Source organism: Ahaetulla prasina, chromosome 4, assembly GCF_028640845.1.
Source record: "Ahaetulla prasina isolate Xishuangbanna chromosome 4, ASM2864084v1, whole genome shotgun sequence".
Taxonomy (NCBI): Eukaryota; Metazoa; Chordata; class Lepidosauria; order Squamata; family Colubridae; genus Ahaetulla; species Ahaetulla prasina.
The window spans coordinates 145,751,364-145,773,826 of NC_080542.1; the positions used below are offsets into that span (position 1 = coordinate 145,751,364).

At 41.7% G+C, this 22,463-nt stretch overlaps 1 protein-coding gene across 1 annotated transcript in view; it reads left to right on the plus strand.

The window, feature by feature from the left end:
• Nucleotides 1-18,855, plus strand: part of ADCYAP1R1 (ADCYAP receptor type I) — a 187,799-nt gene extending 168,944 nt beyond the window's left edge. Inside the window, exon 18 of the mRNA XM_058181027.1 lies at nucleotides 18,344-18,855. The gene's annotated coding sequence lies outside the window, so the exon portion shown is untranslated. The remainder of the gene's footprint in view (nucleotides 1-18,343) is intronic.
• Nucleotides 18,856-22,463: the final 3,608 nt, after the last annotated feature.

Here is a 22,463-nt window from a genome sequence, read left to right on the forward strand (position 1 = left end):
GGGGAGAATGAGTTTCTACCTCTGACCCATTGACAAAGGTGGGGCGAAATGAGTGAGCTTGGCTGAGGCTTTAATGGCCCATTGACAAAGGTGGGGGGGAGTCAGGAAGCTGCTTTGTCTTTAAAACATGTTTCTCCATTTCTCATCCAGGGAAATATATTCTGCCTTTTAAATATTTTCTAAAATATTTCATTCTTCTAGGAGGGGGATGGGTGCTAAATTCCTACAGAAGGAAGGAAGGAAGGAAGAAAGGAAGGAAGGAAGGAAGGAAGGAAGGAAGGAAGGAAGGAAGGAAGGAAGGAAGGATCAGGAGGAGGGTGGGAGGGAAGGAAGGAGGAAAAGAAGGAAGGAAGGAAGGAAGGAAGGAAGGAAGGAAGGAAGGAAGGAAGGAAGGAAGGATCAGGAGGAGGGCGGGAAGGAGGAAAGGAGGAAAGGAGGAAAGGAGGAAAAGAAGGAAGGGAGGGAGGGAGGGAGGGAGGAAAGAAGGAAAGAAGGAAGAAAAGAAGGAACAGGAGGAGGGCAGGAGGGAGGAAAGGAGGAAAAGAAGGAAGGAAGGAAGGAAGGAAAGAAGGAAGGACACCCAGATAATACCAGCTACATTGTGACAGATGATGTCATGGCTCCTAGGATGTCTCTACCTCTCAAGGCTAAAGAGAAAAAAAACAAACGGAATGTCTACAGCAGAGCCCTTTGGAGACCCACAGAACAGACAGTGTCAATTTAACATTCAAATTGCAATTAGTTTTTGCATCGTTTGCCCAATTCTGAAGAGAGCTGCATGGCAATTAAGATATTACACTAATGACTGTGGGCTCAGGGATTTCAGGGAACGGGGGAGACTTTCTGAATGGATCCATAATAATGGAGATTGGCAGCTTCAGAAGAGCTTCATTGTGCTGGGATTTTTGCAAGGCACCAGGGTTGGAAAATGCTGAGGAGGCAGAAATTTGGTTTTCTTTGCTTGCAGGGATGATCTGGTTGGGGATGTGGGGGAGGGTAGGAGGTCTGAGAGGTGGGGGAGGGAGGAAAAAGCCTGCAGAAATCTGGTGGGGGGAAGGGCAGTGGGCTCAGGTAGAAGGAAAGGCCAGTGTGGATCACCTGTGGGGGGGAAATCCTGTGGAGATCCAGTGGGAGGAAAAGCCTGTGGCGATCAGGTAGAGGCAAGACCTGTGGGGATCTGGTGACGTGGAAGGTCAGAGGCAATGATGGGATTCAGCCAGTCCGCACCACTTCGGGAGAACCGGTTGTTAACTTTCTGAGAGCAGTTTGGTGAACTGGTTGTTGGAAGAAATCATTAGGGCAGAGAACCGGTTGTTAAATTATTTGAATCCTACCACTGGTCAGAGGGATTGGGGGAAAGGCCTGTAGTAATCCACAGAAAGTCTGTGGGATCCGGTGGGGAAAAAGTCCTATGGGGATCAGGTGAGGAGGGAAATGCCTGCAGGGATCCAGTAGAGGGAAGGGCAGTGGGGATCAGGTAGAAGGGAAGGTCACTGTGGATCAGATGTGTGGGGGGGTAAACCCTGTGGAGATCAGGTGAAGGCAAGACCTGTGGGAATCCAGTGGAGGTGGAAGCTTTGCGGGATCAGGCGGGGGGGAAAAAGTCCTGTGGGAATCAGGTGGGGAGGGAAATGCCTGCAGGGATCCACTGGGGTAAAGGCCTGTGGGGATCGGCTGTGGGGAAAAGCTTGTGGGGATCTGGTGGAGGGATAGATCTTTGAAGATCGGCTCTGGGGAAAATCTTATGGGGATCAGGTAGAGAGAAAGCTCTGTGTGGATCCAGTGGGGTGGGGGGAGAAGGTCTGTTGGGATCCAGCGGGGGTGAAAGATCTAAGGGAATCCAGAAGGAAGAAATAAAAAACCCAAGAGAGCCTCCCCCGCCCCGTGCTCTGCTTTAATGACCAACACTGTCATTTAACAACCGCATAAGGAGGAACAAGGGCCGGGAGTCATTAAGCAAGGTTAATCTCGCTTAAGGAACCATCATGGTGTGGGAAGTACACCCCAAAAGGACAGCGCCAGAAAGCAAAAGTTGCTGTCCTTTTGGGGTGTACTTGACCCAGCCCTTCTCCCTTTAAGAAAGCCCCAGGCAAAAGGACCAGCTGAAAGGAACACTTAAGTAGAGCCATTAAGATAAGGGGAATCAGGCTAAAGAATAAACTCTCCAAGGTAAACTTAAACTCCCTTTTTCCTGCCTCCCTGAGAAGGATTATCTCCTGGGACAGGAAAAACAAAAGACCTGGGGCCAAGGTTAAGCCAGGAAAAGAAGGAAAACAAGACTCAGGGCAATCAGAAACACATCAAAACCCATCCATCAAAGCGGAATTAAGCATAAAAGGCTTGGAGTCACACTTCCAAGTTTGCTTGCAAGCCAGGAACGCTCCCGCTGCGTCACTACTTTTCTTGCCTTCCTGAATTAGAGAACCCTGCTTTCCGGCAGCTGGCTTCTGTGTCTATTTCTTCTCAGCATCGGTGATTGCTTCCCAGCTGGGAACGAATTCAGGAAATTTTCTTCCAACAATGGCATGAGGCTACCATGCCTTGATTTTGTTTAGCATCAGATGGGCCAGCACACAGAAAATATCCCTTCTGTTTTCCCCAGCACAACAACCTTGTGAGGTGGGTTGAGATGAGAAAAAGGGACTGGCCCACAATCATCCAGCCGGTCTTCATGACTAAGGCAGGACTAGAACTCACCATTTCCCTGTGATTGATCTAAAGTCACCCAATCGGCTTTCATGCCTAAGACAGAAATAGATCTCACCGTCTCCTAGTGATTGGCGCAGTCACCCAGCCAGCTTTAATGCCTATGGTGGGACTAGAAATCACTCTTTTCTGGTGATTGGTCAAAAGTCAGAATTCCATATAGCTTCTACTGATTTTTGGAAACAGCTCTCAAAAGCAGAGAGCTGTTCAAAACAGCATTTATTTAAGGCCTGTCATTAAAATCGCTCGGTTGAGAAGTCACAGCAATTTATAACACAGTGTGACAATTTTAAATACAATTTATTTTGTTCTACGAGTATATCACGGCTGTCTGTCTCTTCTATTATTGTACACTGTCATGAGTCAATTTGAACATTGGCAGTATATTTTTAAAAGTAAGTAAATAAATACATGTACACCTTGTGTTAGGCTATATCAGTGTCACTCAACCTTAGCAACTTTAAAATGTGTGGACTTAGTATTCCCCAGCATGGTTATTTGCTTGCAGATGTTTCAGTACCCAACTAGGTAACATCATCAATGACAGAAGGGGATGGGGTTTGCTCTCCTTTTATATACCAATATACTAGCTTGCCTTGCTTGTGTTGGTGGAGTTGTGGACTTCTTGGTAGTTTTGTGATCAGAATGTTTTCTGCTTGGAGGAAGTTGACAAGAGGGAATAGTCTTTGTGATTTCAGGACTAATCCTAGGTGAGATGGAAATGTCTATTTGATTTCAGGGCAGCTTTATGAAAGGGTTTTTAGATGGTCTGACCTCTGATTAAAAGTAATTTAGATGTGTTTAAATTTGTGGAATTTAAGAAGTTAACAGAAGAATTATTAATGAGGTTTTGGGGAATTTAAATATGGGGACTAGACTCCATTTAAACTTTAATGGTATGGAACACAATTTTTACTAGAGATGTGCAATAATTATTAATTTGAATGAAGGGGAAGGAAATATAGAATAGAATAGAATAGAATTTTTTATTGGCCAAGTGTGATTGGACACACAAGGAATTTGTCTTGGTGCATATGCTCTCAGTGTACATAAAAGAAAAGATTGTATAGATGAAATTTGAAATGTGTTTAAGGATATACCTGACTGACAATCTGTTCACAATGATGTTTTTTATTATTATGTTTATCAAAAATAAAAATTCTTTGCAAAAAAAAAAGAATGTTTTCTGCTTGGTTGTTTGTCTGGTGTTAATCCCTGCTTAACTGGGTGTTAGATGGAAGCAACAACTCACAGTCTCCTGGGGATTGGCCAAGGTCACTTGGTCAGCTTCCATATGTCTAAGATAGAACTAGAACTCACTGTCTCCTGTTGATTGGCCTAAAGTCACCCAGCTGGTTTTCTTGCCTCAGGCGGGAACTAGAACTCACAATCTGGTAATTGGCCCAAGGCTATCCAGACAGCTTTCATGCCTAAAACGGGACTAGAACTCACAAATTCCTAGTCCAGCACCTTAACCACTACACCAAAAACTGGCTCTCTTTATAAATTATTATTATTATAAACTTTTATTCATTAAACATGAAACTCAGTCAACTGAACATTCAAAAAGGCATCACAAATACCATTGACTGGTGCTAATGGTTGATACGGGTTGCTTCCAACGTCCTAGGTATCAACCAAGTACTTCTTAAGATGTACGGTGTTCCAAGTAGCGCAGTGTTTTGCAGTTCCGCTGGTGTTATTGCAGGAAGCTACAATTTGTTGTCGTAGCTTATAAAATTCTTGGACATGGTACCAAATGCCCCGATGACATTGGGCATCGTTGTTACATGTTTCATCCATAGCCGTGTAGTTTTGATGGCCAGGTCGCAATATTTCATGATTTTTTTCCAGCTCTTTTTCTTCAACTCTGGCATCTCCTGAAGGGGTGGGTTCTAAATTTTTTTACTACCGGTTTTGTGTGCGTGGCTTATTTATTGGGCATGGCTTGGTGGTCATGTGACTGGGTGGGTGTGGCTTGGTGGTCATGTGACTTGGTGGGTTGGCCAACTTGATGTCATTCACGTCAAAGGTTAGGGTTAGGGTGTCTATCCTCTCCTCTCCTCAAAGGTCTCAACGAGATACTATTTCCCTGTCTATTTATTTACTACTGCTGAACATCCAACATAGACTATTTAATCCTATGTATATATGCCATAAGGGGACGCGGTGGCTCAGGGGCTAGGACGTTGAGCTTGTCGATCGAAAGGTCGGTAGCTCAGCGGTTTGAATCCCTGTCGCGTAACGGGGTGAGCTCCTGTTACTTGTCCCAGCTTCTGCCGACCTAGCAGTTCGAAAGCACGTAAAAAATGCAAGTAGAAAAAATAGGGACCACCTTTGGTGAGAAGGGAACGGAGTTCCATGCACCTTTGGCGTTGAGTCATGCCAGCCATGTGACCACGGAGACGTCTTTGGACAGCACTGGTTCTTCGGCTTTGAAACGGAGATGAGCACCGTCCCCTAGAGTCGGCAACGACTAGTACGTATGTGCGAGGGAACCTTTACCTTTACCTTTATATATGCCATATGTGTACATATATATTACATAGTATAGTGTGTATAGGCAACACAAAAAGATACATTATATATACTGTATACACACACACCCCTCTTCTAAAACTATACACATTCAACCTCACTTACTACATTTGGAAAAACACACCCAGGCTCCACTTTCTGCCACACTTTTAACAATAACTTCTGCACATTTAGAACATTACACACACCTTCAGATGTTCTTCCCTAACTTGCACATGACTGTTAGAGCCAGGAGAGATCATGGATTGAGTAAAATGTGGTGAAACTCACTTAACAAAGTGAGTGAGCTCTTGCTTAGCAGCCAAAAATTTGGACTCAATTCTGGTCATAAGTCAAGGACTATCTCTGCCTTCCTCTGCATGGCAGCCTTGTCCTAGTAAACTCCTTTCTGGCAATTTTCCTCTCTGCTAGAGGCACCAAAATAATCCAGACAATGTAAGGTTTCCTGCTGGAGCAGTTGGTTGGACTAGATGGCCTCTAAGGGTCCTTCCAGCCCTAGATTGCTGTCCTGTTTCAAAGTGTCTTCTGAAGCCACGTCTAGTGCCAGGGTTTGTGGGCCTTCCTTCCTCTTCTCTCTCTCTCTTTCTCTCTCTCCCCTTCCTTCCTCTTCTTTCTTTCTCACTCTTTTCTCTCTCTTTCTTCCTCTTTCTTTCTTTCTTTCTTTCTCTCTTTCTTTCTCTCTTTCTTTCTTTTTCTCTTTGTTTCTCTCTCTCTGTCTCTTTGTCTCTTTTCTCTCTCTCCTTCTTTCCTTCTTTCTCTTTCTTTCTTTGTCTCTTTCTTTGTCTCTTTTTCTATTTCTCTCTCCCTCCCTCCCTCCCTTTCCTCCTGAAATGCCAGCAAAACCCACCACTTTGCTCCTAAAGTGGTCTAGGGCAGGGGTCTCCAACAGGGGTGAAATGTAAAATTTCTTACTACCAGTTCTGTAGGTGTGGCTTGGTGGAGGGGGTAATGTGACTGGGTGGGCGTGGCCAACTTTTTTTTTAACTTTTAAGTGCTTTTTTTCTATAACCTCTTCAGCCAAAGAGGCTGTAGAAAAAATGCTTTTAAAGGGTTCTGAGAATCCCAGCTGAGCCGCACGATCATCAGAAGCTTTTTTTTTTACTTTTAAAAGAATTTTTTCAGCCAAAGAAAAAATGCTTTTAAAAGTAAAAAAAAAAAAACCTTCACTGATCTCCTGGTACCGTGATGTCAATAACAGTACCGGGTCCCCGTTATTGATGTCAATAACGGGGCCTCTGGTGGCTCAGACTGCTAAGACAGTCTGTTATTAACACAGCTGCTTGCAATTACTGCAGGTTCAAGTCCCACCAGGCCCAAGGTTGACTCAGCCTTCCATCCTTTATAAGGTAGGTAAAATGAGGACCCAGATTGTTGGGGGCAATAAGTTGACTTTGTATATAATATACAAATGGATGAAGACTATTGCTTGACATAGTGTAAGCTGCCCTGAGTCTTCGGAGAAGGGCGGGATATAAATGCAAAATAAATAAATAAATAAATAAATTGTATGTTTTGGTTTTCAACAACTATGATATCTGGCATGTTGTGTTTTAAGTGATGATCCTTCTATATTCGAAAGTCCCACAAGATCTTCACCTTCTCATTTTCTATAACTTTTTCTACTTCATGCTCCCATGACTTTTCAGATACAGGTATGTCATATTTTTTATATTATTATTATGACAGTATAATAAAACCCTTCCACACTTCCACCTCTCACAATATTAGACAACACAGTATCAACAGTAGAAACCTTCAAAGTTCTACCATATCGCAAGATCTAAAATGGACAACTAACATCAAAAACATCATCAAAAAAGCACCACAAAAAATGTTCTTTCTGCGGCAACTCAGAAAGCTCAAACTGCCCAAGGAGCTGCTGATCCAGTTCTACAGAGGAATTATTGAGTCTTTCATCTGCACCTCTATAACTGTCTGGTTCGGTTCTGCAACCCAACAAGAAAGACACAGACTTCAGAGGATAATTAGAACTGCAGAAAAAATAATTGCTATCAACCTGCCTTCCATTGAGGACCTGTATACTGCACGAATCAAGAAGAGGGCCGTGAAAATATTTACAGATCCCTCACATCCAGGACATAAACTGTTTCAACTCCTACCCTCAAAATGACACTATAGAGCACTGCACACCAGAACAACTAGACACAAGAACAGTTTTTTCCCGAAGGCCATCACTCTGCTAAACAAATAATTCCCTCAACACTGTCAAACTATTTACTAAATCTGCACTACTATTAATCTTCTCATCGTTCCCATCACCAATCTCTTTCCACTTATGACTGTATGACTGTAACTTTGTTGCTGGCAATCCTTATGATTTATATTGATATATTGACCATCAATTGTGTTGTAAATGTTGTACCTTGATGAAGGTATCTTTTCTTTTATGTACACTGAGAGCATATGCACCAAGACAAATTCCTTGTGTGTCCAATCACACTTGGCCAATAAAAAATTCTATTCTATTCTATTCTATTCTATTCTATTCTATTCTATTCTATTCTATTCTATTCTATACACAGTAAATGCTGGATTTCGTATCACAGATCAGTAGTCGAACACTTCCCAAGCGTTTAGGACTGCGTGATGTATCGGCGAATTATGCAAGCAGATCCCAGTATGGTGACCTTCTGCAGCTGACCAATGGTGATCTTGTCAGCGCCAATTGCTTTTAAGTGCTTGCCTAGGCCTTTAGGCACAGCTCCCAGTGTGCCGAGTACCACTGGAACCACCTGTACTGGTTTATGCCAGAGAATCTGCAAGTCAATTCTCAAATCTTGATATCTGGTGACTTTTTCGAGTTGTTTCTCATTGATTCTGCTGTCACTAGGTATAGCAATGTTGACTATCCACACTTTTTTCTTTTCCACAATCATGATATACATCATCATCATTATTATTTATTCATTAAACTTGAAACTCAGTCAACTGAGCATTTAAAAATACATCAAAAATACCATTGACTGGTGTTGATGGTTGACACGGGTTGCTGCCAGCATCCTAGGTATCAACCAAGTACCTTCTTAAGATGTACAATGTTCCAAGTAGCACAGTTTTTTGCAGTTCCGCTGGTATTATTACAGGAAGCTGCAATTTCTTGATGTGTTTTATAAAATTCTTAGACATGGTACCAAGTGCCCCGATGACAATGGATATCACTGTTGTTGTTGTTGTTGCTATTGTTGTTGTTGTTGTTGTTGTTGTTGTTGTTGTTGTTGTTATTATTATTATTATTATTATTATTATTATTATTATTATTATTATTATAATGCTCAATCTAAAGAATCACGTCGCTGGGGCTGTTTCTTGGGGTGACCCACCTCTGAGTCTTGACAGGGTCTTCTGCGATTTCTGATACTTTCTGAGCAAGTGCGCGCACATGAGAAAACACTCCGAATTGATTCTATGTCTCCTGAGTTACTGCATAAATAAAGAACAAGCAGCACTAATTAAGGTCCTGTTTACAAGCCTCCGTCACGTAATTCCACATGCATCCTCTGCTTTTCACTTTGCTTCAATTAGCATTTCAGCATAGGGCACGGATATTCCTGGAACTGTCATTTTTCTCCTTGCCTTCAGGGAGAAGTTGAAAAAGCTTAAATTGAAAATACAGGCGGTCCTCGACTTACGACCACAACGGAGCCCCACATCTCCATTGTTAAGTGAGACATTTTGTTAACTGCCCCATTTCACGACCTTGCTTGCCACCGCTGTTAAGTGAATCACTGCAGTTGTTAGGTTTGTCACACGGTTGTTAAGTGAATCCAACTTCCATATTGACTTTGCTTGCCCGCGAAGGTCACAAAAGGGGATCACATGACCTTGGGACATTGCGACCGTTCTAAATAGATACCAGTTTGCCAAGCATCCGAATTTTGATCTCGTGATCCTGGGGATGCTGTAAGTGTGAGAAATGGTCCTAAGTCACTTTTTTCAGTGCTGTTGTAACTTTGAACGGTCACTAAATGAATTTGAGGACTTGTCGTGTCCCCCTCCCCCTCCGACGACCGGGTCTAGGAAGTCCGTATCAAGCATGGCAACGAAGCCTCTGCAGCTTTGCCAAATTCCTCCGAGGTTTCTCAGGGCAGGCAGGAGTCCAAGTTGTGACTTCAGCAAACTAGATGAGACTTTGCTTGACTCAAGGTTGGAATGCCACAAGCAGGTCCTTTATATAGGCTGTGGGGTGTGGCTCCATGACTCAGCATTCATCCTGGCCTGCCCCTCCCTTCCTTCTGCTGGTGTCGCCTCTCAAATCTCCAGAAGCGAGGATCCTCCCACTATGAATTCTCTTCAGGTGGATCTGCTGTCGGTAATTCTAGCACGTGGCTGGCTCCCTGCTCACACGCTGTAGGAGTGAGGTTTGTTTGTTCACTCCTGACCTCCTCTCCGGGAATGGGGCCAGGGCCGGGGGCTGGAGGCATGACAGGCCGTTCATCTTCATTATCAGACTCGGAGTCTGATAGCAGGCCCACGTGCAGATGGGAGGGGCCTGGGTGAGGAGAGGAGGGAGGACGAGGCACAACAGGACTGCTGCGGTGAAGACACATGGTGGAGATACCCATTTCATCTTAGCTGTACCCTTTTCTTACCTGCAAAAGACATACAAAAGTAGGAAGGCTTTAATTGCTGGGGTGCGGCTGCCATGTTGCCTTTTTTGACCTCACATGAGTGTCTTCTGAAGTTCAAGAACCAGGCAGGACATCTGGAAAAGAAAACCCAGGAGATAGGTGTCAGCATTTGACCCAATTTTAGGGGATAACAGGTGTTCCTAGACTTCAGCCATTCGTTTAGTGACCATTCAAAGTTACAATGACACACTGTAAAAAGTTATCAGTTTTCACACTTATGACCATTGCAGCATCCGTACGATTGCATGATCAAAATTTGGATGCTTATGTATTTGTGACAACTGCACTGTCCCAACAGGGTTGTAACCAGTTGTAAAATCCAATATTTTACTACTGGTTCTGTGGCTTGGTGGGTGTGGTGTGCTTGGTGGGTGTGGCTTGGTGGGCGTGATAGGGGAAGGATACTGCAAAATCTCCATTCCCTCCCCACTCCTGGGGCCAGCCAGAGGTGGTATTTGCTGGTTCTCCACACTACTCAAAACTTCCACTACCGGTTCTCAGAACTGCTCAAACTTTCCTCTGCCTATTCTCCAGAATCTGCTGGATTTCACCCCTGGTTGTAACCTTCCTAGCTAGCTTCTAACGAGCAACATCAATGGAGAAAGCCAGATTTGCTTAATGCCCGAACCATCCACTTAACAACTGCAGCGGTTCACTTAAGAACCGTGGCAGAAAATGGGACAGAATATTTAATAGCAGTGATTGCTTAACTATTGTGAGAGGAAAAGTCGTAAAATCAGGTGCAATTGGTTTAACAACCGCCTTGCTTAGCCGTGGGAATTCTGGTCTCAATTCTGGTCGTTAAGTCGAGGACTTCCTGTATCTGAAACTTTGATGTCTCTCGGTCCTCTGGGACGCAGCCCCTCCCTCCTGGGAATCCTACAATCCTCCCCACACCAAGAACTGTGTTTTAAGTGAGACAAGATTACTGCAGACGCAAAAAAGTTGAAACCCCTACAGTGGGAAGATTAGGTTATTAAAATGAATTGAGTTTGCAGAAATGATGAAGGTGATCCGTTCGGACATAGGAAAAAAAAAATGACAAAGATTGTTTTTGAAAGGTTGGAAAGCTTACATTTTCCGGTTGAAAGAAGGATCAGATTGATAATTTCTGGACTGGGAGATTGGATTTTAAAAGAGGATGGGGAAAAGAATAAGATAATGAACTGAAAGAAAGAAAAAACGAAGGGCAGAGGTGCTCTTTTGTGTAAGATAAAAGAAAATTAATCAAAGTTGGAAGCTGTTCATGAAGATGGCTATCAATAATTACATTATATGAGGTTTTTCCTTCCTTCTCTTTCTTCCTCCGTCCTACCTTCTTCCTTCCTTCATCCCCCCTTTCTCTTTCTTCTTTTATTGCCTTTCTTCCTTTCTCCCTTCGTCCCTTCTTCCTTCCTTCCAAGATTCCTCTCTCCCTTTCTTTTTTCCTTCCTCTTTGTCTTGTTCTTTCTTTCTTTCCTTCCTTTCTCCCTCCCTCCCTCCTTCTCAATCTATATTTCCTTCCTCCTTCTCCCCTTCTCTTTCCTTAATTTATCCTTCCTCCTTCCTTTCTCTCTCATACCTTCCCTCCCCTTTCCTCAATTTCTCCTTCCTTCCTCTCTCACTCACTCCCTTTCCCTCTCTTCCCTCCCTTCCTCTTTCACCCTTCCTTTCCCTCTCTTCAATTTCTCCTTCCTTCCTCTCTCACCCTATTCCCTTCCCTTCCCAGCAGACAGGTGACTGTGGCTGGGTAGGGGAGAGAGCAAGAGATTGCTAGAGTGGCTGGGAAACTGTCATGAAACAATAAAAATGAAAACCATGGGGCCACAGTAGCAGCACAGCAGCATCCAATAGCAGCAAACCATCTACTACTTCCCCAAATTTCATTGTCCCTAGACTCAATCATATCACGTGACATATCGCGATGTTTTTGCTTTTGCGGAGCCGAGGTGGGCGTGGCCTGTGCATGACGCATCCGGCCTGTGGCCACCAGTTTAACAGATCTGCCCTAGATTAATGGCTCTTGGATTTTGAACAGATTCTGTTAGTTAACCCACTTGGGAGGTTGAAAGATTGTTACCCTACAATGCACTGTTCACCAGTTAAGATCATGACAAGAATTTTTACTAATATATAAACTCACCCAGGGAACTCTGGTTAATATTTAACATTGTAAATGTATAATTAAAAATAAATTTTTAACACGTGACAACCCCACAGAGTTCTCTCTCTGCAAATTGCATTTCTGCAGTCTAAAAATCTCTAAACGATTAAGAAGATTGTTATAAGCTAAATTCGTCTTTTCCCTTTCCTTATTTAAGTCCCTCTTCAGACTACAGCTAGTCCTTGACTTATTTATTTTATTTTATTTATTTATTTTGTCAAATACATATTAAATAATATATATAAGCATAAACGTGCCTACCGTTCCTGTCCTATTGTTTCCTTTCATTATATTATTATTATTATTATTTATTAAATTTTTATACCGCCCTTCTCCCAAAGGACTCAGGGCGGTGTACAGCCAAAGATAAAACACAGGATATATACAATTAAAACCAACATTTAAAACATAGCAAATTACAAAAAGGCTGAAAATTAAAATTAAAATTTAAAATATAAATTAAAATATAAAATTTAAAATATCCAATTAATATAGTTATTACATACTTATGCTTATATATATGCTTATATATTATATAGTTATTTTCATGCTTATGCTTATATATACTGTTGTGACAAAATAAATAAATAAATAAATAAAATAAAAATAAAGCATGAATTGAATACATATAGTGAATACAATTAAAGGGAACATTAGGACAGGAACAGTAGGTACGCTGGTGCTCTTATGCAAGCCCCTTACAGACCTCTTAGGAATTGGGTGAATAGTCTTCGGTTAAAGCTTTGGGGATTTTGGGAAGAGACCACAGAGTCTGGTAGTGCATTCCAGGCATTAACAACTCTGTTTCTGAAGTCATATTTTCTGCAATCGAGATTGGAGCGGTTCACAATATGATCACAATTGAGCCCCAAATTTCCCTTGCTAAGAGAGACATTAGAAGAAGGAGGAGATAATAAAGCTGGGTGAAATAGAGTTGGGAGAATGTATATTAGGTGGTAGAAAAATGGAATTCAATAAATCGAAAAATATTTGTGGAAAAAAGACAAGAGGGTTTGGCAGACCCTGTGAGTGGATTGGCAGCCAAAAAATAGTGGAGATGGAAATGAAGGTTGGGTTGAAAACGAAAAATGTAGATGAAGACCAGGGGTGAAATCCAGCAGGTTCTAACAGGTTCTGGAGAACTGGTAGCGGAAATTTTGAGTAGTTCAGAGAACTGGCAAATACCACCTCTGGCTGGCCCCAGAGTGGGGTGGGAATGGAGATTTTGCAATATCCTTCCCCCAGGAGGGAGGGAATGGAGATTTTGCAGTATCCTTCCCCTGGAGTGGGGTAGGAATGGAGATTTTGCAATATCCTTCCCCTGCCATGCCCACCAAGCCATGCCCGCAGAACCGGTAGGGAAAAATTTGGGATTTCACCCCAATGAAGACCTAAGAGAGGAGTATGGGAGGCAAGTTAAAAAGAGAAGAAGTGAAATTTCCAAGAGGGTGAGAGATGATGGATAGAAAGGATCTTTTTTATTAAAAATAATAATAAAATTGGTTGTACTGAGAACTAGAATAGATTAAGAAATTAGAAACAGGGGGAAGATTGTTATGCCTATTTTTACATAACATATTTAAAGTGAACGTTAGAGGTTAAGATCAGATTTTGAAAAAGGACGTTATGCTCAAGAATAATGTTATGACTATTAGAAAGATGTAGCTAATATTGAATAATTGAAAAGTAAAGAAATATGTGCTGAAATAAATACGTATAATAACATTAGACCATGTAAAGTTGATCAATGTAGTAATTTTTACTTGTATTAATACTGTATCAAAATGAATGGCACTCAGATGCCATACTGTCCATGTGTTGTAGTCCGCCAGCAGCCTGCAGAACTGGTAATCGAGCTGGATAGCGATGAGGCTGCAGAAAAACATGGGCCAGTCCTGAAAGCAGGAAAAGCTCTGCGTCGGAGGCAGACATGGGGCCAGGGCCATCGGGAAGTGAGGTGCCGACTCCAGAGCTTCCAGAGGCTGATAGTAGTCTGATAGTAGACTGATAATAGAGCCTGTTCCTAATGCACGTATGAGAAGAGCTGCCAGAAGGCAAGAGCAGCTCAAGGAGAGAGGACGACTCTGGAGTAAGGCCAAGAGATGATTGGCCCTTCCCATAAGGCTTAAAAGACCAGCAACAGCGTTTGGGCTCTTTGTCGGAAAACAACGTTGATAGAATTGCTCCTTGTCTTGCTGCATTTATTTCTTGTTGGCGTCTTCTTCTTTTGAACTTTTGCCAAGAAAAGCCTTTGGCAGTTTGCCTAATTACAACAAGGTTGGTGATAAGACTGAAGAATTGTGTTATTTGCTTTGAAAGAAGAATTTGCTTTCTTCTTTCATCCTCAAGTTCCTGCATTTTAACTAACATATATTCTTTTTTATTGTTTTTTAGCTAGATGAAAGAAGATGTGGTTTATATAAATGAGCATAGAAGCATTAAGATTGTGATTAAAATATGGTAAAAGAATATTTTGGCAGAAATTTTAACTGAGTAAAATATATTTGAATATGTTAAGTTAAGGTGTATAAGACATGATATGGTCAATACTCTGTTCATAAACAATGTGTGTGTGTAAGGAGGGAATCAATAAAAATTGATTTAAAAAAAAGAATTTGTTTTGATTTAGCTTAGACGATGCTGAGAATGAGTTAATTCTCAGCTGTTATGATAAAATCTGTTTGTTTTTGAACTGATTGCATTTAATACTACCTACTAGGGCTTGGGTCCATGCAATGATACTGATGTATGTTTTAAAAATAAAAAACTTTTCACACACACTCCAAAAAAAGAGAGACATTTGTTGGGTAAGGCCATTTCATGACCTTTCTTGCCACGGTTTTTAAGTGAATCAATGCAGTTTTTAAGTTAGTCACACGGCTGTAAAGCAGGGGTGAAATGCTCCCAGATCAGACGGGATCGTGCGATCCAGTAGCGATGGTGGCTGCTGGTTCGGAGGACCGGTAGCAAACAACCCCTGGCCCCACCTCCCTGCCTCTGCTGAGCCGCACCATCAGCAGAGGTTTGGTTTTTTTTTACTTTTAAAAGCCGGTTTTGCTTCAGCCGAAACCTGCCTTTAAAAGTAAAAAAAAGCCTTTGAGGATCCTGCCCCTCAGCTGAGATCGGCAGCCTTTAAACTTAAAAATTAAAATTAAAATTAAAGGCTATTCTGGGGATCTCACCTGAGTTCCTCATCAGCAGAACCTTAAAAAACATGTTTTCTGTAGAAAATATGTAAGAAAAACTCCTTTAAAAGAGTCTAAGCCACTTACCTGATTACTGATCGACCTCATGGCTTTTCTCAGAGCCGGAAAGCCCCAGTTTCGCTTTTAGCACTAGACTGAACTAATCTAAACTTAGCTAATTTATTTCTGTCTGGATGAGGAACTCTGGGAATTGAAGTCCACAATAAAATAAAATAAAATAAAATAATAAAATAAAATATTTGTGCAGCTTTCTGAGATTTGGTGTGTTTCTGTAGTGTTTCACTCTAACTACACAAACACACAAAAACTCAGAAAGCTGTATGTGGTATTTTGTGTGTGTGTGTGTCAGTTGTGTGTGTGAAAGTTGGTTTTTGAGCTTTTCGTGGCTGTGTGAAGTGTGAAGTGCAGCTGCTTTTACATTGTGTGTGAGTCAGTGGTGTTGTGTTGTGTGTGTGTAAAGTGTGAAAGTTGGTTTTTGTTACCTCTTATTGTTTTTTATACTTTGTTTATTATTTTTATTATTTATTGTTATTGGCCACGCCCACCCAGTCATCTGACCAAGCCACGCCCACCAATTAAGCCACGCCCACAGAACCGGTAGGGAAAATTTTTAGATTTCACCCCTGCTGTAAAGCGAACCTCGCTCAGAAGGTTGCAAAAGGGGATCACGTAACACTGGGGCACTGCAACCGTCATAAATACGAGTCAGTTGCCAAATGTCTGAATTTTGATCATGTGACCCCCCCCAGGGAGGCTGCAACCGTCGTAAGTGTGAAAAACAATCCTAGGTCCCTTTTCTCAGTGCCGTCGTATCTTTGAACCATCACTAAACGAACGTAAGTTGAGAACTACCTGTAATTGATCTGATTTCCAATAGATGCTTGTTGCAGTCTGCAAAATTTATTGTAGCAGATTTAATTTTATTCACCCGTTCAGGATTCATTTTTTTTCTTTCTTTTCTTTTTTGAAGTTTTACCTCCTTTATTTATCGGAATGCTTCTACGGTAAATTTAGCCCAAGGACAAAACCCATCATTTAAAGCTAAATCCAAATCCCCCCTTGCAATGAATTCACACAGTTTAATTGCATTATTTAAATTAGCCAAGGGCAGAAAAACAAACGGATACCGTATTTTTCGGACTATAAAACACACTTTTTTCCCCTCCTAAAAGAGGCTGAAAATTTGGGTGCGTCTTATACTCCGAATGTACCTTTTTCGAACCTTCTTTTTCCAGCCCTAACGAGGTGAGAGGGAAGCATCTACCTCCAACTCTCAGCTGTGAAGCTTTTTTTTTCAGCCTTAAGGAGGCGCTAGCGAGTGAAGCAGTCTCTGTGCTTCGCCTGCGTTTCTCATTGCTTCTCTCTCCAAAGGTCAGCTGTGCTTTAGAAGTTGTTTTTTTTTATCCCCAAGCAGGGGATAAAAACCAGCAAACTAAATGTGTTGAAGCTGACCAGACTAAGGACGCTAGCCAGATGAATCCCTGGTAGGCAGATTTTTTTTCTTCCTATTTTCCTCCCCAAAAACTAAGCTGCGTTTTATACTCCGGTGCGTCTCATACTTCGAAAAATACGGTAATTCCTTTTGCCTTCTAGCAAATTCCAGTAAATTAGTTGGTCTTCAACCTGAGGCCAGCTGGGATATTGAACCAATTATCACCAGCCCTCAATAATGAGTGGTTATACCTGGTAATTAAGTATTAATTTAATTGACTGAACTGTGTTTACTTTGGGGCACTTGCATGGTTATTGAGGTCCGCGGCTGAGCAGAATTAAAACCCTGGGAGGAAATTGCAAAGGTTTTAGCATTCATTTTCCCTCGGAAGCTATTGTCTCTCACAACCAGAAGAAGATTTTAAAATTAAAGCAAGACAGAATAAAATACAGGTAGCCCTTGACTTACGACCATAACTGAGCCCAAATTTTCTGTTGCTAAGTGAGACAGTTGCTCAAAACTCAGTTCAGTCAGTTTTGCCCTATTTTACGACGTTTCTTGCCTCTGTTGGTAAATGAATCACCGCAGCTGTTATGTTGGTCACGCAATTGTGAAGCAATTCTGGCTTCCCCGTTCACTTTGTTTGTCAAAAGTTCGCAAAAGGTGATCACATGATCTTGGGGACACAGCAACGGTCATAAGTACGAGTCCGTTGCCCAGCACCTGAATTTTGTTCACTTAATTGCTACAAAGGTTGTAAATAAAACAGTCATAAGTCACTTTTTTCAGTGCCATTGTAGCTTTGGTCACTAAATGAACTGTTGTAAGTCGAGGTCTAACTATCTTGAAAGGCTGGCTTTAGTCATCCATCTCTCTTCAACTAATGGGGCTTTTTTTCGACATAAAACCAGTCAAAATTTCCTTGCAAGCTTCCAAAAAAAAAGAGAGGAAGAATTAAAATTGCATCGGCTTTCAAATCTTTTTCAATTATGCTCCAAAATAATTAAGAAGAATGGAGCCTTCGCTGCCTCTCAATAAAAGCCCAGACTGTACAATTAATCTTGCAAAAAAAAAATAAATGTTTTCTATTGATTACAAAGCAAGCTTAATTACAGGAAGAAGAAATATGAACTGGAGAATGAAAGGCCTCTACAGTAAGGCAGTCCTTGACTTACGACCATAACGGAGCCTCAATTTTTGTTGGCTAAGCGGGACATTGGTTAAGTGGGTTTTGCCCCATTAGATGACCTTCCTTGTGGTAGTTGTTAAGTGAATCCCTGCAGTTGTTAGGTCAGTAAGACGGTTGTTAAGTGAATCTGGCTTCCCCATTGACTTTGCTTGTCAGAAGGTCGCAAAAGGCAATCGCATGATCCCAGGACAGTGAAACCGTCATAAATACGAGTCAGTTGCTAAGCATCTGAATTTTGATCAGGAGACCACAGGAGGGCTGCAATGAAAAGCAGTCACCAAATCACTTTTTTCAGTGCTGTTGTAACTTTGAACGGTCACTAAATGAACTGTTGTAAGGCGAACAATTGTAGGTTGCTTTTTACAGACTTGATAAATCTCCCTGTGTGCGTGGTTTGTTTGTTTTTTTAAAAAAAATATATCGTTAGCCTGTAACCAGATGATCTTTTTTTAAATCTTCACTTTGATTCATTCGTTGCAGAGATAACTGGCCTACCCTGACATCAGCAAGGAAGTGATGCAGTTGTACCATGACACCAACCACGAGTATCTAAGTATCATCTGCAAGATGAGACTATCAAACGGATGTCACAATTTTCTGCCATCCCAAAGATGCTTTCTTACCACCACCACCCCGTATACTGCACGAATCAAGAAGAGGGCCGTGAAAATATTTGCAGATCCCTCGCATCCTGGACATAAACTGTTTCAACTCCTACCCTCAAAACGACGCTATAGAGCACTGCACACCAGAATAACTAGACACAAGAACAGTTTTTTCCCGAAGGCCATCACTCTGCTAAACAAATAACTCCCTCAACACTGTCAGACTATTTACTGAATCTGCACTACTATTAATCGTTTCATAGTTCCCATCACCAATCTCTTTCCACTTATGACTGTATGACTATAACTTGTTGCTGGCAATCCTTATGACTTATATTGATATATTGACCATCAATTGTGTTGTAAATGTTGTACCTTGATGAAGGTATCTTTTCTTTTATGTACACTGAGAGCATATGCACCAAGACAAATTCCTTGTGTGTCCAATCACACTTGGCCAATAAAAAATTCTATTCTATTCTATTCAATCCCAGTTTAAACATGGTTAGAAATGAGCTATTTTTCTGCAGAAATATTGCTACCTGTCTCAACTCCTTGTTGTTCTGCTTCTTTCAAATTCTTGAGCTTCCCTTAGAGGGGAAAAAAACCCCGTAATCTCTCTCTGCATTTTAAATTGGGACTAAGGAGGCTCTCCTGATCGTAGGTAGTCCTTCACTGATAACCACAATGGAGCCCCCAATTTCTGCTGTTAGGCAAGATGCCTGGGAAAGCCAAGGGAAACCATCAAAACCATAAAGAAGCAAATGGTAGAATATTTTGGACGTGTGATGTGACACCCAGAAAAAATACTGCCTTCTTCACATAATCCTCCAGGAAAAGATTGAAGGCAAAGGAAGTCCAGGCAGAAGAAGAACATCATGGCTTCAAAATCTAAGGGACAAAACCCAACAGCACTTTTTTGTGCAGCTATTGATAAAAATAGGATCACCAACATCCGATGATGGAAGTGGAAAAAGAAGAGGATGAGGATGAGGAAGAGGAAGAGGAAGATGAGAAAGGGGAGGGAGGAGGAGGAGGAGGAGGAGAGGAGGAGGAGGAGGGAGGGGGAAGGGGAGGAAGGGGAAGGAGAAGGAGAAGAAGAGGAAGAGGAGGAAGGGGAAGGAGGAGAGGAGGAGGAGGAGGGAAGAGGAATGGAAGGGGAAGGAGAAGAAGAGAAAAAAGGGGAAGGAGGAGGAGGAGGAGGAGGAGGAGGAAGGGAAGGGAGGAAGAGGAAGAGGTGGAAGGGAAGGAGGAGAGGAGGAGGAGGGAAGAGGAAGGGAAGGGGAAGGGGCAGGAGGAGGAGAGGAGGAGGAGGGAAGGGGAAGGGGTAGAAGAGGGGGAAGGGGAAGGAAAGGGGAAGGAGAAGGGGAAAGGGAGGAGGAGGAGGAGGAGGAGGAGGAGGAGGAGGAGGAGGAGGAGGAGGAGGAGGAGGAGAAAAAGAAGAAGAAGAGACAGTTGTTACGTGAGTTTGCCCCATTTTATGACATTTCTTGCCACATTTATTGTGAAACACTGCAGTTGTTAAGTTCGTAGCATGGTTGTTAAGTGATTCTAGACTAATAGATGATCACTTGAGCCAGCCGTGTGCTGCAGTTGCCAAAAAAGCCAACACAATCCTAGGCTGAATTAGCAGAGGGATAGAATCAAGATCACGTGAAGTGTTAGTACTGTTTTATAAAGCTCAAGTAAGAGCAGACTTGGAGTACTGCATCCGGTTGTGGTCACCACTTTGTAAAAAAAACAAACGTTGAGACTCTGGAAAGAGTGCAGAAAAGAGCAAAAAAGATGATTAGGGGACTGGAGGCTAAAACATATGAAGACCAGTTGCAGGAATTGGGTATATCCAGTTTAATAAAAAGAAGGACTAGGGGTGATACGAGAGCAGTCTTCGAATATTTGAGGGTCTGCCACAAAGAAGAAGGAGTCAAGCTATTCTCCAAAGCACCAGAAAGCAAGACAAGAAACAATGAATGGCAACTAATCAAAGAGAGAAGCAACTTAGAACGAAGGAGAAATTTCCTAACAGCGAGAACAATTCATCAGTGGAACAACTTGCCTCCAGAAGTTGTAGGTCCTTCAACAATGGAGGTTTTTAAGAAGTGATTGGACAAGAGATTTATTTATTTTATTTATTTATTTTGTCACAACAGTATATATAAGCATAAGCACAAAATAACTATACTATATATAAGCATATATATATAAGCATAAGTATGTAATAACTATATTAATTGGATATAATGAAAGAAAACAATAGGACAGGAACGGTAAGCACGTTGGTGCTCTTATGCACGCCCCTTACAGACCTCTTAGGAATGGGGTGAGGTCAATAGTAGAGAGTTTTTGGTTAAAGCTTTGGGGATTTTGAGAAGAGACCACAGAGTCAGGTAGTATGTTCCAAGTATTTACAACTCTGTTACTGAAGTCATATTTTCTGCAATCAAGATTGGAGCGGTTAACATTAAGCTTAAATCTATTGTGTGCATGTGTATTGTTGCAATTGAAGCTGAAGTAGTCTTCAACAGGAAGGACATTGCAATAGATGATTCTATGAGTTAAACTCAGGTCATGTCGAAGGCAGCGTAGTTCTAAATTTTCTAAACCCAAGATTTCAAGTCTGGTGGCATAAGGTATTTTGTTGTATTAGAGGAGTGGAGAATTCTTCTTGTAAAATATTTCTGGACACGTTCAATTGTATTGATGTCAGAAATGTGGTATGGGTTTCAGAAAGACGAGCTGTATTCAAGAATTGGTCTAGCAAATGTTTTATAAGCTCTGGCTAGTAGTGTAGTGTTTCTGGAGAAGAAGCTACACAAGATTAGGTTTACAACTCTTAAAGCCTTTTTGGCGATGTAGTTGCAGTGGGCTTTGTAGTTGCAGCTGGCAATCCTTATGATTTATATTGAGATATTGACCATCAATTGTGTTGTAAATGTTGTACCTTGATGAACGTATCTTTTCTTTTATGTACACTGAGAGCATATGCACCAAGACAAATTCCTTGTGTGTCCAATCACACTTGGCCAATAAAATTCTATTCTATTCTATTCTATTCTATTCTATTCTATTCTATTCTATTCTATTCTATTCTATTCTATTCTTTGGCACTTAGGTCATTTGATATGAAGACTCCAAGGTCTTTGACAGGGTGGGGTCATCTGTAAGGTAATGTCCATCGAGCTTGTATTTAGTGTTTAGATTCTTTTTTCCAATGTGTAAGACAGAGCATTTGCTGGTTGAGATTTGGAGTTGCCAAGTTTTAGACCATTCTGACACAAAGTCAATGTTTTTTTGAAGGGTAGCTGTATTGTTGGTGGTGTTAAATATTTTGACATCGTCAGATTGTCAGATTGTCTGAAATAGTGTAGGGTTTTTTTCCTGAGCAGGGGGCTGGACTAGAAGACCACCAAGGTCCGTTCCCACTCTGTTATTCTGTTACTCTGTTAAGCTTCCCCTGACTGTGGGTTATTTGGCAGGATCAATTGTGCACAAAGAAATTGGAAAGAGAGACAAAGGAGCTGTTTTCTTGAACAGCGGGGGAGCAAAATCTGTGTTTTATTATTTTGTAAATGCAAATTTTGTTGGATAACAGTGTGTGTGTGTGTGTGTGTGTCACATATTTGTCAGTCTGCAAAAAAATAATGATAATATTTAGGCTGTTGTCAATAATGTGGCGGCATTCCCCGGGTAATTTGGACTGTCGTTTCTGTACTTGTCCAAGATTCCTTACAGATGTAGGCACCAGAAACTGAGTTCAAATGAAAATAACACATACAATAATAGGGCTGGAAGGGACCCTGGAGGACTTCTAGTCCAACCCCCTGCTCGAAACAGGAAACTTTATGCTACCCCAGTCCAATAGTTGTCTAGTCTCCTCTTAAAAGCCTCCAGTTGATGGAGCATTCACAGCTTCTGGAGGCAAGTAGTTCCAGAGATTAATTATTCTACATGTCAGGAAATTTCTCCTTAGTTCCAGGTTGCTTCTCTCCTTGATT